Source organism: Rhinoraja longicauda, chromosome 33 (genome assembly GCF_053455715.1).
Source record: "Rhinoraja longicauda isolate Sanriku21f chromosome 33, sRhiLon1.1, whole genome shotgun sequence".
NCBI lineage: Eukaryota > Metazoa > Chordata > Chondrichthyes > Rajiformes > Arhynchobatidae > Rhinoraja > Rhinoraja longicauda.
Window position 1 is genome coordinate 16,655,803 of NC_135985.1, and position 12,215 is coordinate 16,668,017.

Consider the following 12,215-nt stretch of genomic DNA (forward strand, 5'->3'; position numbering starts at 1 on the left):
AGTGCTGGAGTAACTCAGGCAGCATCTCCGGAGAATGTTTTAGATCAAGACCCTTTTTCAGATCATCCACCCAGAGAGAGAGAGGGGGGGGGGAGGGGAGGGGGGGGGGGGGGGGGAGGGGGGGGGGGGGGGGGGAGAGAAGAGAGGGAAACGGAGAGGGAGAGTTCTCCCTTGGTACGTTCTCCAAGCCTTCCTCTGCCCCCCTGACCTCAGCCCTCATCTCTCACCCCTGCTGTGTTTTCACCATCCCCTCCTGACCTCCTTTTTTCAGATGCAGAATAAGTGGTGAATCTGTGGAATTCTCTGCCACAGAAGGTAGTTGAGGCCAGTACATTGGCTATATTTAAAAGGGAGTTAGATGTGGCCCTTGTGGCTAAAGGGATCAGGGGGTATGGAGAGAAGGCAGGTACGGGATACTGAGTTGGATGATCAGCCATGATCATATTGAATGGCTCGAAGGGCCGAATGGCCTACTCCTACACCTATTTTCTATGTTTCTATCCATGTTCCCCAGAGATGCTACCTGACTTACTGAGTTATTCCTGAACTTTGTGCCCTTTTATGTATTAACCAGCATTTGCCGTTCCTTGTTTTTATTTAATGGAACAGCAGATGGATTTACAGATCGTTGGTCCAGAGATATGAGTTCAAATTGCAACATGGCATTTTGGAATTTACATTCTAATTATTAAATAAGCATGAAATTTCTGCAACAAAGCTAGTATCAGTAAAATTACATTTAGTTTACCAATTCTGTCTTCCTTATCTGGCTGGCCTAGTGTGTTGACTCGAGCCATTGATGTGTTGCCGTTACTGTTTCCTTAGGACACTGATTATTACACTGACATCAACCTCCTTTGAATGATTTTTAAAAAACCTTCCAATCCAGAAAACGCCAGAAAAACACAGCAGGTCAGGCAGCATTTGTGGAAAGAAAGAGTTAATTTTTGCTGAGTGCAAGCCTTCTGACCCTACGGGTCCAAATATTTGACTACTACTTTTCCACATGTGAGCTGAGGGCTTAATTGGCATATGGACTGGAATAGTGAAATTCTAACTTGCTGCATCTTTACAGGCATATATTAAATGCAACCATGCAGCAATTAATTGTACATCAATTTCAGTCATTTTAGGTAATCTGGGCTCTCAGTGTAAGCCGAAGTGTGCAGGGCAAACTAGTGCAAAATCTGTAGTGGTTCAGTGGGGTTGTGCTTAGGGGAGTGCTATCCAATCCAATTCATATTTCCTCCACTCGTTTTTGGTTGAATAACTTGCTATCAGGTAGCTATCATTGCACTTGGTCTTTGCTTTGGATGCCATTTGTTGATGTGGGCAATTCTTGCCTCTGCAGTCCCCTTGAGACAATATTCTGTTCCACACCAGTGGCATGCGAAGAAAATGTGTTATAAGAGATTTGAAGAACAAAAACAACGCCTGTTCTGTGAATCCAGGCTCACTTAAGATCATAAGACATAGGAGCAGAATTAGGCCATCCGGCCCATTGAGTCTGCTCTGCCGTTCGATCGATCTATTTTTCTTCTCCATTCCATTCTCCTACTCTCTCCCCATAACCTTTGATACCCTTACTAATCAAGAACCTATCAGTCTCTGCTTTAAAAGCACACAATAACTTGGTCTCCTCCACTGACATTCCCACTGCTATAGTATTAGAGATTTCCTTTTGGCTTAACATTAAAGTGAGACCCTGTCTGTTCTCTATTCGATGATAGACACGATGTTATCTTCAGCAACAGGAGAGTTCTCTGAATCAGGGCAGCCACCAACCTGATTAAAACATGTGTAGGAAGGAACTGCAGATGCTGGTTTATACCAGAGATAGACACAAAGTGCTGGAGTAACTCAGCAGACCTGACATGAAAGTCACCCATTCCTTCGTTCCAGAGATGCTGCCTGTCCTGCTGAGTTACTTCAGCATTTTGTGTCTATCTTCTGATTAAGACATATTATTCAGCTGTGTTACCCCTCACAAGTCACGCAGGTTGTGTGGAAAGTATTCACGACAGAACTTTAAGATGGGTGATCCAGGATTATAGAAACATAGAAAATAGGTGCAGGCGTTGGCCATTCGGCCCTTCGAGCCAGCACTGCCATTCAATATGATCATGGCTGATCATCTAAATTCAGTACCCCGTTCCTGCTTTCTCCCCACATCTCTTGATTCCGTTAGCTCTAAGAGCTGTATCTAACTCTCTCTTGAAAGATGGGTGCGAATTGGCCTCCACGTGGCAGGGAATTCCACAGACTTGCAACTCTGGGTGAAAACGTTTTTCCTCATCTCTGTCGGAAATGGCCTACCCCTTATTCGTATTGTGAGCGATCTTCAGGTGAAGGTGGTCCCTGCGTTCGGAGGTGCTTTTGAGGAAATCTATTCCATTGCTGTGTTTGGTAGCAGGCCAACTACACACACAGTTTGGCTGCTGTGTTGCCCCACCTCACTCCAATGACAGGAATTTACTTGGCTGCGAAATGCTTTGGGACATCTGGATCGCTGCATAAATCTTCCACCGACTGTAACATTCATCCTTTGGTCTCGAGTGCTTCAGTTTGCAGGTTGTGGGGTGGTTTGATGTGAACTGGTGTAACACGATCACACTCTGCTGGCAGAATCAAGGTAATTACCCCTTTGGCATTGGTGATACAAATGTTAATTCATGGTGGGAGGTTGCAGAGGTCTCCTGAGATCAGTGCAGGAATGGCTGGGGCTCAATAGGATTAATAAATCGCCGCAGACAGACCAATGCAGAATTTTATCTTAATGATTAATGATCAGCACTGCTATTTAACCATTTTATTTATCCTATCACTTGAACGTTATATTTCCATACATTAAAGAATTAACTGTCATTTTTTCAGTGCCTTTATCACCCAGTGTGAATGATTGACAACCCATTGATTGCTTTGGAATGTAGCGATTCAGGTGTAGCTCAATGGGATGGGCACCTTGCACAGTCTGATCCCGCACACATGTACACACTCACACTCTCACTCACCTCTGTGCGCACACACACCTCCACACACACAAACATCTTTACACACCAACACACCTCCACAGAGAGTGGTGAAGGTGTGGAATTCTCTGCCTCAGAAGGCAGTGGAGGCCAGTTCGTTGGATGCTTTCAAGAGAGAGCTGGATAGAGCTCTTAAGGATAGCGGAGTGAGGGGGTATGGGGAGAAGGCAGGAACGGGGTACTAATTGAGAGTGATCAGCCATGATCGCATTGAATGGCGGTGCTGGCTCGAAGGGCTGAATGGCCTACTCCTGCACCTATTATCTATTGTCTATTGTCACACACTTATACACTTACACAGCTCCACGCCTACACCTGAAGATCATCGACCTGAAATATAGACACTCTTTCTCTCTCCACAGACGGTGCCTGACCTGCTGAGTGTTTTCAGCATTTTCTGCTTTTGTTTCAGGTTTCCAGCATCTGCGTTTGTTATTGTGGCGGCAGTGTGAACGTGTCTGGGCTGGGCAGTCGGCCATGTGGCCACAACGTTCCTTCAGACTTGGTCTCCAGGAATCCTGCCTAATTCGACCCGTGCAAAACATTACATGTTCTGACGAGCTTCTCATGTTATGTGTTAAATTACTTCCAGCCCTGGGAAATATTTCATGTTGTGTAAAACAGGCAGGTTGTTTTTCTTTCTCAGGTTCTGCCAAGTATGAATAAATCCTGCTGGTTTTATGAGGCATTTGGTGCCTACAGAGTAATGATGGTGTAAGCCCTGCTTTAGGCACTTCTAACTCTCTGGAAACTTGGCATAGTTTATAAAGTATCGTTTTTTATTTTGGGGGATTCCTGTGCATGGGATGTGGTGCAGGTTTGCCAACAGTAGGTTTGCCAAGTTCAACAGTGCCCTTCACAAACTAACAATCATCGCGAGCATGGAAAAATATCCGAATTGTGCTTTCCACTTTTCTTGGAACAATGGTGCAGCGTGGTGGTGCAGTGGTAGAGTTGCTGCCTTACAGTCCCGGAGACCTGGGTTCTGTAGGAAAATAACTGCAGATGCTGGTACAAATCGAAGGTATTATTCACAAAATGCTGGAGTAACTCATCAGGTCAGGCAGCATCTCAGGAGAGAAGGATCAAAACAGGGAATGCTGGCCTGACAGCATCTCATTTAGTCACAGAGTGATACAGCATAGAAACAGGCCTTTCGACCCAACTTGCCCACACTGACCAACATGTCCTATCTACAGTAGTCCCACCTGCCTGCATTTGGCCTATGTCCCTCTAAACATGTCCTATCCATGTAGCTGTCCAAATGTTTCTCAGATGTTGCGATACTACCTGCCTCAACTACTTCCTCTGGCAGCTCATTCCACACATCCTTCAGGTTCCAATTAAATATTTCCCCGCTCACCTTAAACCTATGTCCTCGGGTTCTTGATTCCCTTACTCTGGGCAAGAGACTCTGTACGTCTACCCGATCTATTCCTCTTGTGATTTTGTACGATCTGTGGGGGAAAAGCAAAAAATAATAACTTTGACCAAGGACTGCACAGTCGAGCTGCTGCTACATAGGGCGGCACGGTGGCGCAGCGGTAGAGTTGCTGCCTTACAGCGAATGCAACGCCTGAGACTCAGGTTCGATCCTGACTATGGGCGTCGTCTGTACGGAGTTTGTACGTTCTCCCCGTGACCTGCGTGGGTTTTCTCCGAGATCTTCGGTTTCCTCCCACACTCCAAAGACGTACAGGTTTGTAGGTTAATTGACTGGGTAAAATGTACAAATTGTCCCTAGTGTGTGTAGGGTAGTGTTAATGTGTGGGGATCGCTGGGCGGTGCGGACCCGGTGGGCCGAAGGGCCTGTTTCCGCGCTGTATCTCTAAATCTAAATCTGACCTCGGCTGCTGTAGGTCCCTGTGACCATGTGGTGCCACACAATACAAACACCTGCCGGTGGAAGGTTTCATTGGCCGCGGTGAGGGTGTGGGTGAGTGGGAGCATCTGGGGGGAGTTGATGAGGATGTCAGAGTGATTAGGTTACAGGAAAATACAGAGTAAAGGAGACTTTCGAGATTGCTTCTTCTTGCGTTTGAGGCAGCAGAAGTTATGAAGCTGCTTGTGCTTCTGCTGTCTCTGTCTGTTGACGTTCGCCTGACTGAGGTCAGTTGACAGGGCTCACCACGGGGAGGTCAACAACGTGAGCCCCCAACATGCTCTGAGCCAGCTACTCAATGGGCCAAGTGGCCTTCTGCCATGTCGTGAGGAAATAAAATCAACTGCAAGAGATTTGTGGAAGTAATCCCGTTCCCCTGGTCTTTCTCCACACCTTCCAAGTTATTTCCCCTGATGCCAACCTCAATACTATCCTGACTGAGTAACTCAGCAGGACAGGCAGTATCTCTGGAGGGAAGGAATGGGTGACATTTTGGGTCGAGACCCCCCTTAGAGTCTAGAGAAGGGTCTCGACCCAAAACGTCACCCATCCCTTCTCTCCAGAGATGCTGCCTGTCCCGCTGAGCTACTCCAGCATTTAGTGTCTGTCTTCGGTTTAAGCTAGCATCTGCACTTCCTTCCCGACACTATCCTGACTGCAGTGATTGGCCCTATTCCCACCAGCCCTTTGGCCTGGAGAAAGCTTTCCCTCACAACCAATGTGTATCCTATTCTCAGGTTTTAAATGTGCAATTTGAGTCCACTGAAGAATGTGGGAAAGTAATCCTGTCCTGCAGAAGGCTACGTTGCCCATTGTGACTGTTCCAGCTGTGGTCTCAGCCGCCAGTGCATTGCAAGTCTTCCCTTGAGAAGGTTGCTGCTGAAGCTGCTACCACTGCCCACTCGGGCAAGGCCTTTCCCGTCACCACCATTCACTGACCGACCCCACTTGGTTCCATCTCCCCTCTGCTTCTCTCACTTGGCAGTGGAAAGTTTCCCATCCAAGCCAGCCCTTGTATTGCAGCCGATTCCAAATGCTGTGGAACACGTCGTTCTCAACCGTTTGCTGAGACCTGCAGCCACTTGAATGTCTTGGCTGTGGATGTGCAGTGGTTTGGATCAATGTGGGGGGTGGTCAGAGGACATTGCGACGATGGTTCTGGCTTGGAGTCAGAATCCAAGAGCTCCACTCCTCCAGCAGGGAGATATCAAACAGCTGGTTTCTCAGGGTTATAGCCAGCGATTGTGACACACTCCACCTTTCTTTATGCAGGGCTAGCTGGCATCTTCGCCTGATTAGTTGAGTCTAGTTTAGAGAGTCGTCCCTTTAGCCCACTGACTCCGTGCCGACCAGCGATCCCCATACACTAACACTAACCTTCACACTAGGGACCATTTACAATTTTACCAAAGCAAACTAACCTACAAACCTGTACGTCTTTGGAGTTTGTGACAAAACCAAGGCACCCAGAGAAAACCCACTCCATACAGACAGCACCCATAGTCAGGATCTAACCCAGGTCTCTGGCGCTGTGAGGCAGTAACTCGACCGCTGTGCCACTGATGCAATGAGGATGGTGAGGGATTGCCAATGCAATTGCCATTGGGCTGTGTGAATGGAAGGCAGTGCCGGAGACCGGCTCCGAGGCACATAATTACCAGAAAGTCTGGGATAGTCTGGGTTTGTACTTGACTGCAAAGTGGATTCAACCCTTTATCGATACTGATCTAGATTCTATAATGTTATTGATTGGAATTTAGACATTTTTATTGCACCTTTTACAAACTCATGGCCAGGACCTTTCACAGACAATGAGGAACTTTTGAAGTGTAACCTAAGTTGTAATAGAGTCATAGAGGGATAAAGTGTGGAAACAGGCCCTTCGGCCCAACTTGCCTACACCGGTCAACATGTCCCAGCTAACTAGTCCCACCTGCCTGCGTTTGGCCCATATCTCTCCAAACTGGTCCTATCCATGTGCTTGTCTAACTGTTTCTTAAACGCAAAAGACCAATGCACAGAAACAGACCCATCTGCCCACCTTGACTCTACCAACCCTGTTGGCATGCTGGGCTAGTCCCATTTACCTGCACTTGGCTCATCATCCTCTAAACCCTCCCGATCCTCCCCTTCCTGTTCCTGAATCTGGTCGTACATGCTTTCAAGCTGTTTTTATCTTGTGCCTGGCAGGAGATGGGAGGAGAGAGAATAATCAGATCATGTGCGAGGCCAGTATGAGAATTGGAAGGGGAGTTAGTGTTTGGCAACTGGGAGATTGCAGAGGCCAATGCGGGCTGAGCAAAGGCCTTCAGTGAAGTGATCGCCCAGTCTGTATTTGGTCTCACCGATATATAGGAGTCCATACCATCCCTGCTGTTCTTTACAATCCTTTGCTGCTCCTTTACAATCTGATCTGGTACCTGTCCGTATATCTGCTTCCGTAGCTGGGAATCACATTTTGTTTGATAATGTCCTAGGAAGCACCTGGTGACAGTTTGGTTAGGGGGTGGTGAAGATGTTCTCTAAGTGGAGTAGGAAGGAACTGCAGATGTTGGTTTGCCCCGTCAACGGAAGGCTCGAGGCCCCCGACCGCAGGAGAACAGTTTGAACTTTTTTTCGCCTTCCATCACAGTGAGGAATGACGAAGAGTCGCTGTGGTGAATGTTTATGTTACAATGTATTTTGTGTGTTTTGTTGCTTTTTATTGGTATGAATGTATGGCAAAACAAATTCCTCGTATGTTGCAAAACATACTTGGCTAATAAAGCATGATTATGATTATGGTTTGCACCAAAGATAGACACAAAATACTCAGTGGGTCAGGCAGCATCTCTGGAGAGGAGGAATGGGTGACGTTTCAGATCAAGACCCTTTTTCAGACGAATAGAGGTGGTTGCATTGAAAACTAGCCCTGGAGGGCGATACTGAGACCCGTTATGCATCTCAGAACCAATCTGCTTCATAAACTTATGAATTAACTGACGAATAACTTTGAAATGATCTCTTACAACATCCACATGTGTTTGCAGCTTTACTAGATGGACGGAGATAAAAGTAAATGTGCTTCACGCTCGGATGCAGAAGCCCGTGTTTCCTTTAGGTTGGTTTTTTTTTGGTACGCTGTAATGAAGCATAGCTGGTCCGTGCGGGCAGGGAGAGATGGCGCTTGATGTGGGCAAACCTCACAAGGTTAGCCTCACTGTTGGCTGCCTGCCATCCCAGCTGGAAGAGCTAATGAGGAGCAGATGGCTTAGTGGTTTCAGAAACATTCATCATCACAATATAACATCGAAGCCTCAATGACCGAGCGGAAAGATGTGGTTCCAGACCATTTCTGCGGAGCCCTTTCATGTGGTTTGATAGCTGAGTGCAGTAGCACACCATCCTGCTCTTGACTTCGTTGGACCAAGAACGAGGACAACCTGTTGATCTCATCTTGGCTTCGGCCTGCAAACCACGAATACTTCCTTCCAAGTCCCAACTGATTCAGCATTACCTTTTAATTGTCTTTGCCTGTGTTAATCAGGCGTGTGGTTAGGGCACCCGCATGATCACGGAAAATAAAATACCCAAAGATAGGAAGCCAAGCCCAGACGTTTGGACTAAATTCTTTGCTGAGGATTCTTGATTTTAATGAGGAACTTTTCCCCTCCATAATTGATAAATGTGAACATGTCGTTCCTTCACTAAACTTAGTTTATGGATCTTTCACTCTCGCGAACAGCCTTCGGGCCTTGCATTGCACATGGTGTCAATTTATCGTTTATTGGTTCAATATGGTGCTCACAAAACATTCTGTCTGAATTATAAGCTCAAAGGGCTTTGACTGTTAGCTGATTATGAAGCCGTGGATGCATTCACTCCTTTAGTTTCTTTGCGTTCAAGATCGGATGTGGGAAGTGGTCTGAATCAGGAAAGGTTAGCCAGACGGGATGTTTAAGGGTCGGCTCTGCCACATTAAGATTGGATCTGACAGTTCAGAAAGGAAGAGACTTGTTTAGAGGTCACTACACAAACACTGGTAAATGCACAGCTCAAGAGTTATGAACAGACATTTAACAAAGGAGGAACATGGAACTGAAATGTTGTACAGTACAGGTGGATTTAGACATGTTTGGATTAGGTGAAGATAGACACAAAAAGCTGGAGTAACTTAGCGGTTCAGGTGGCATCTGTGGAGAAAAGGAATGGGTGATGTTTCGGTTGGGGACCATTCAGACTGAGAGTCAGGGGAAAGGGAAATGAGAGATATAGATGGTGAGATAGAGAGATAGATAAAGCACAAATGAATGAAAGATTTGCAAAAAAAGTAATGATGATCAATGTAACGGTCCATTGTTAACTGTGGGCTATAAGGAGTTATAGAGACAATGAAATTCACCAGGACGACAGTGAAACGTACAATGACGAGGGTGGGAGTGGGGCAGACAGAGGGGGGATGCAAGGGTTACTCAAAGTTACTTGAAGGGAAGTTTTTATGAATGACCTGTGTTAGTTGTCGGTGGTGGGTAGGATCCAAAAAGCAAAGGTCTCATCTAGTTCAGCAGCTAAAGACTGGGCACCCTTATCACTGAGATCTCATCTAGTTCAGCAGCTGGGGATTGAACACTCTCATCACTGACCATCAAGCTATTTTGAGGAGAGGGGGAATACTCTAATGTTCAACACTTTCCCCTCAGCCAACCTTAAAACAGAGGTCATCTGTTGCCGGCCCCGATTTGTTTCTCACCTCCTCCTCTCACCTTTTTTCTCGCCTCCAGTTTATTCTCCACCCCCCCCCCCCCCCCCCCCCAACCTCTACTGTCAGTCTGAAAGGGGGTTCTGACCCAAAACATCACCTATTCTTTCTCTCCAGAAATGCTGCCCGACCTGTTGAGTTACTCCAGGATTTTGTGTCTATCGTCGGTCGGTATAAACCAGCATCTGCAGTTCTTTCCTGCACATTAAAGCAGATTAGCTGGAGATTCAATACACTGCTGTTTGTGGAAGCTTGCTGTGCTCATGTTTGCCACCCAGTGAGTTTGGTTTTCCCTTGTCCATTTACCTGGTGACATCTTGATAAATCCTTCAGGCCACATCTATGAAGGCAAAGAAATGGTCAACGTTTTGGTTTTGAGACCTTGCATCAGGAGAGTAATTGAGTCAGTTTCTTTGTTGAACTAAATTAAGGCGCATGGCTGTGAGTTGTTATTAATGGCCCACACCTCTGGAATTCTCTCTCTAAACCTCTGCATCTCTCTTCAGCTCAGACCACCTCTGCCCAAGAACTACAAAGATGGACTGGATGGAAGAAAGTGACAGGCCTGTGATGGACTGGGCTGTCTCTGCAGGTTCGGGTGGTCAGGGGAAGAGCAGTTGCCACACCAGGCTGAGATGCATCCCCCCAGAACACATTCTATCGCGCATCTGTAGGAATCTGAGACAATCCTCGTGGACACGCCACATCATCTGAGAGGCCTAAGCACATGCTGTGGTGCTTTCTTAACCACCGCGGCAGTGTGAAGTGACCAGGCTCAGTTGATGAGGAAGCTGAAGGTGTCGACCACCTTTACAACAGCTCTGTGGTGAGGACAGGGTTGTGTCCACCCATCGTGTCTGTAGGTTAGTGTCGTGTGCACTGTATTGAAGGTGCAGTATAAATAGAAATTGTTGTTCCCATTACTGGTGGGAATTACTAGTTCCCATTTACTAGTCCAGGACCAGAGGCCATAGCCTCAGAATAAAAGGATCTATCTTTCGAAAGGAGATGGTGGAATGTATTTAGTCGCCCTGGGGTGGGGGATGTGTGGAATTCATTGCACAGACGGCAATGGAGGCCAAATCAATTGGTATTTTTAAGGTGGAGATTGACAGATTTGTGATTAGTACAGGTGTCAGGGATGATGGGGAGAAGACAGGAGAATGGGGCTGCAAGAGAAAGATAGATCAGCCATGATTGAATGGCAGAGGAGACTTGATGGGTTGAATGGCCTAATTCTGCTCATATCACCTGTGAACTCATGAACTACCCAGTTCTTTAAACCAAGCTTTTAATGCTTCTCTAATGTTCCCTTCATGGTTTTAAGTACCAACGCTGATGCGGATCCACTTTGGACATGTTTCGGAATATTGCGCACGCATCCCGGTGTGGTGGTTTAATGGGGAAGAGGAGCAACAGACAGAACAATCATGTACATGCAGTGAAAGAGGAATGGAGTGAGCGGGAATGGGGAGGTGGTGGGAAAGGTCTGTGAGGGGCATGAGAACTAGTCGCGGGGGCCGACAGTGGTGTCCCTCCAGTGGGGTCCCTCCAGTGGTGTCCCTCCAGTGGTGTCCCTCCAGTGGTGTCCCTCCAGTGTGCTCCGTCGTTCAATGTCCTGACTGATTTACTATTAGCACATCAGTGAGGAGTGAGATGTGTGGACAAGGAGCTGGACAGAATCCCAGAGCTGGCTTGACTTCTTCTCCAGGCACGGGCCCAATCTTCTGCCGTCAGCATCTGGTTCATGTCATTTCTGTTTGAAGATGGCAATGAGTCCATAAGTATTGAATTGTTCGTCAGCGGTAAGCAATCTGTGGGCTGCTACCTTCAGTTCCAGCCAGTCTGGACGAGCAGGAAGGTGTCTCATCTGCTAATTATTCCGAATAAACCGACCCACTGCCTGCATCGACCTGCCGTACAGCTCATTACGTCACGCTGAGACCCTGCCAAAGACGAAGCAACATACTCCTGATCTGTAATTCATTTAGAAGTGTATTCGTGCACATGTGGTGCGTTTGCTGCAAAAAGCAGAGGGCTGGGAAAATTCAACGGGTCAGGCAGCTTCTGTGGATGCAGTGGGATGGTCCATGTTTCAGGTCGAGACTGGATTGGGACTGGCAGTGCATCATTCTGGCTGGAGGTCTGTGTCCAGTGGTGTTCTGACTTGGATGAACTTTTCATCTCTGGCCCTTGTCCAATCAACTCCCAATCAACACCCCCCCTCCCCCTCACCTGTGTCCACCTATCACTTGCCAGGCTTTGGCCAGCCCACCTCTCTTCCAGCTTTCCCCCCCACTACAAAGGGTCCCAACTCAAAACGTCACCTATCCATGTTCTCCAGAGATGCTGCCTGGCCTGCTGAGTTGCTCCAGCACTTTATGTCTTTCCTGAATGAAAATGTAGATGGGCGGGTTAGTAGGTTTGCAGATGACACATAAATTAGTGGAGTTGCAGACAATGAAGGCGGCTATCAGAGGATAGAGCAAGATATAGATTGGTTACAGAAACGGGTGATCTAATGGCAGACAGAGTTTAACCCGAGCAAGTGTGAGATGTTGCACTT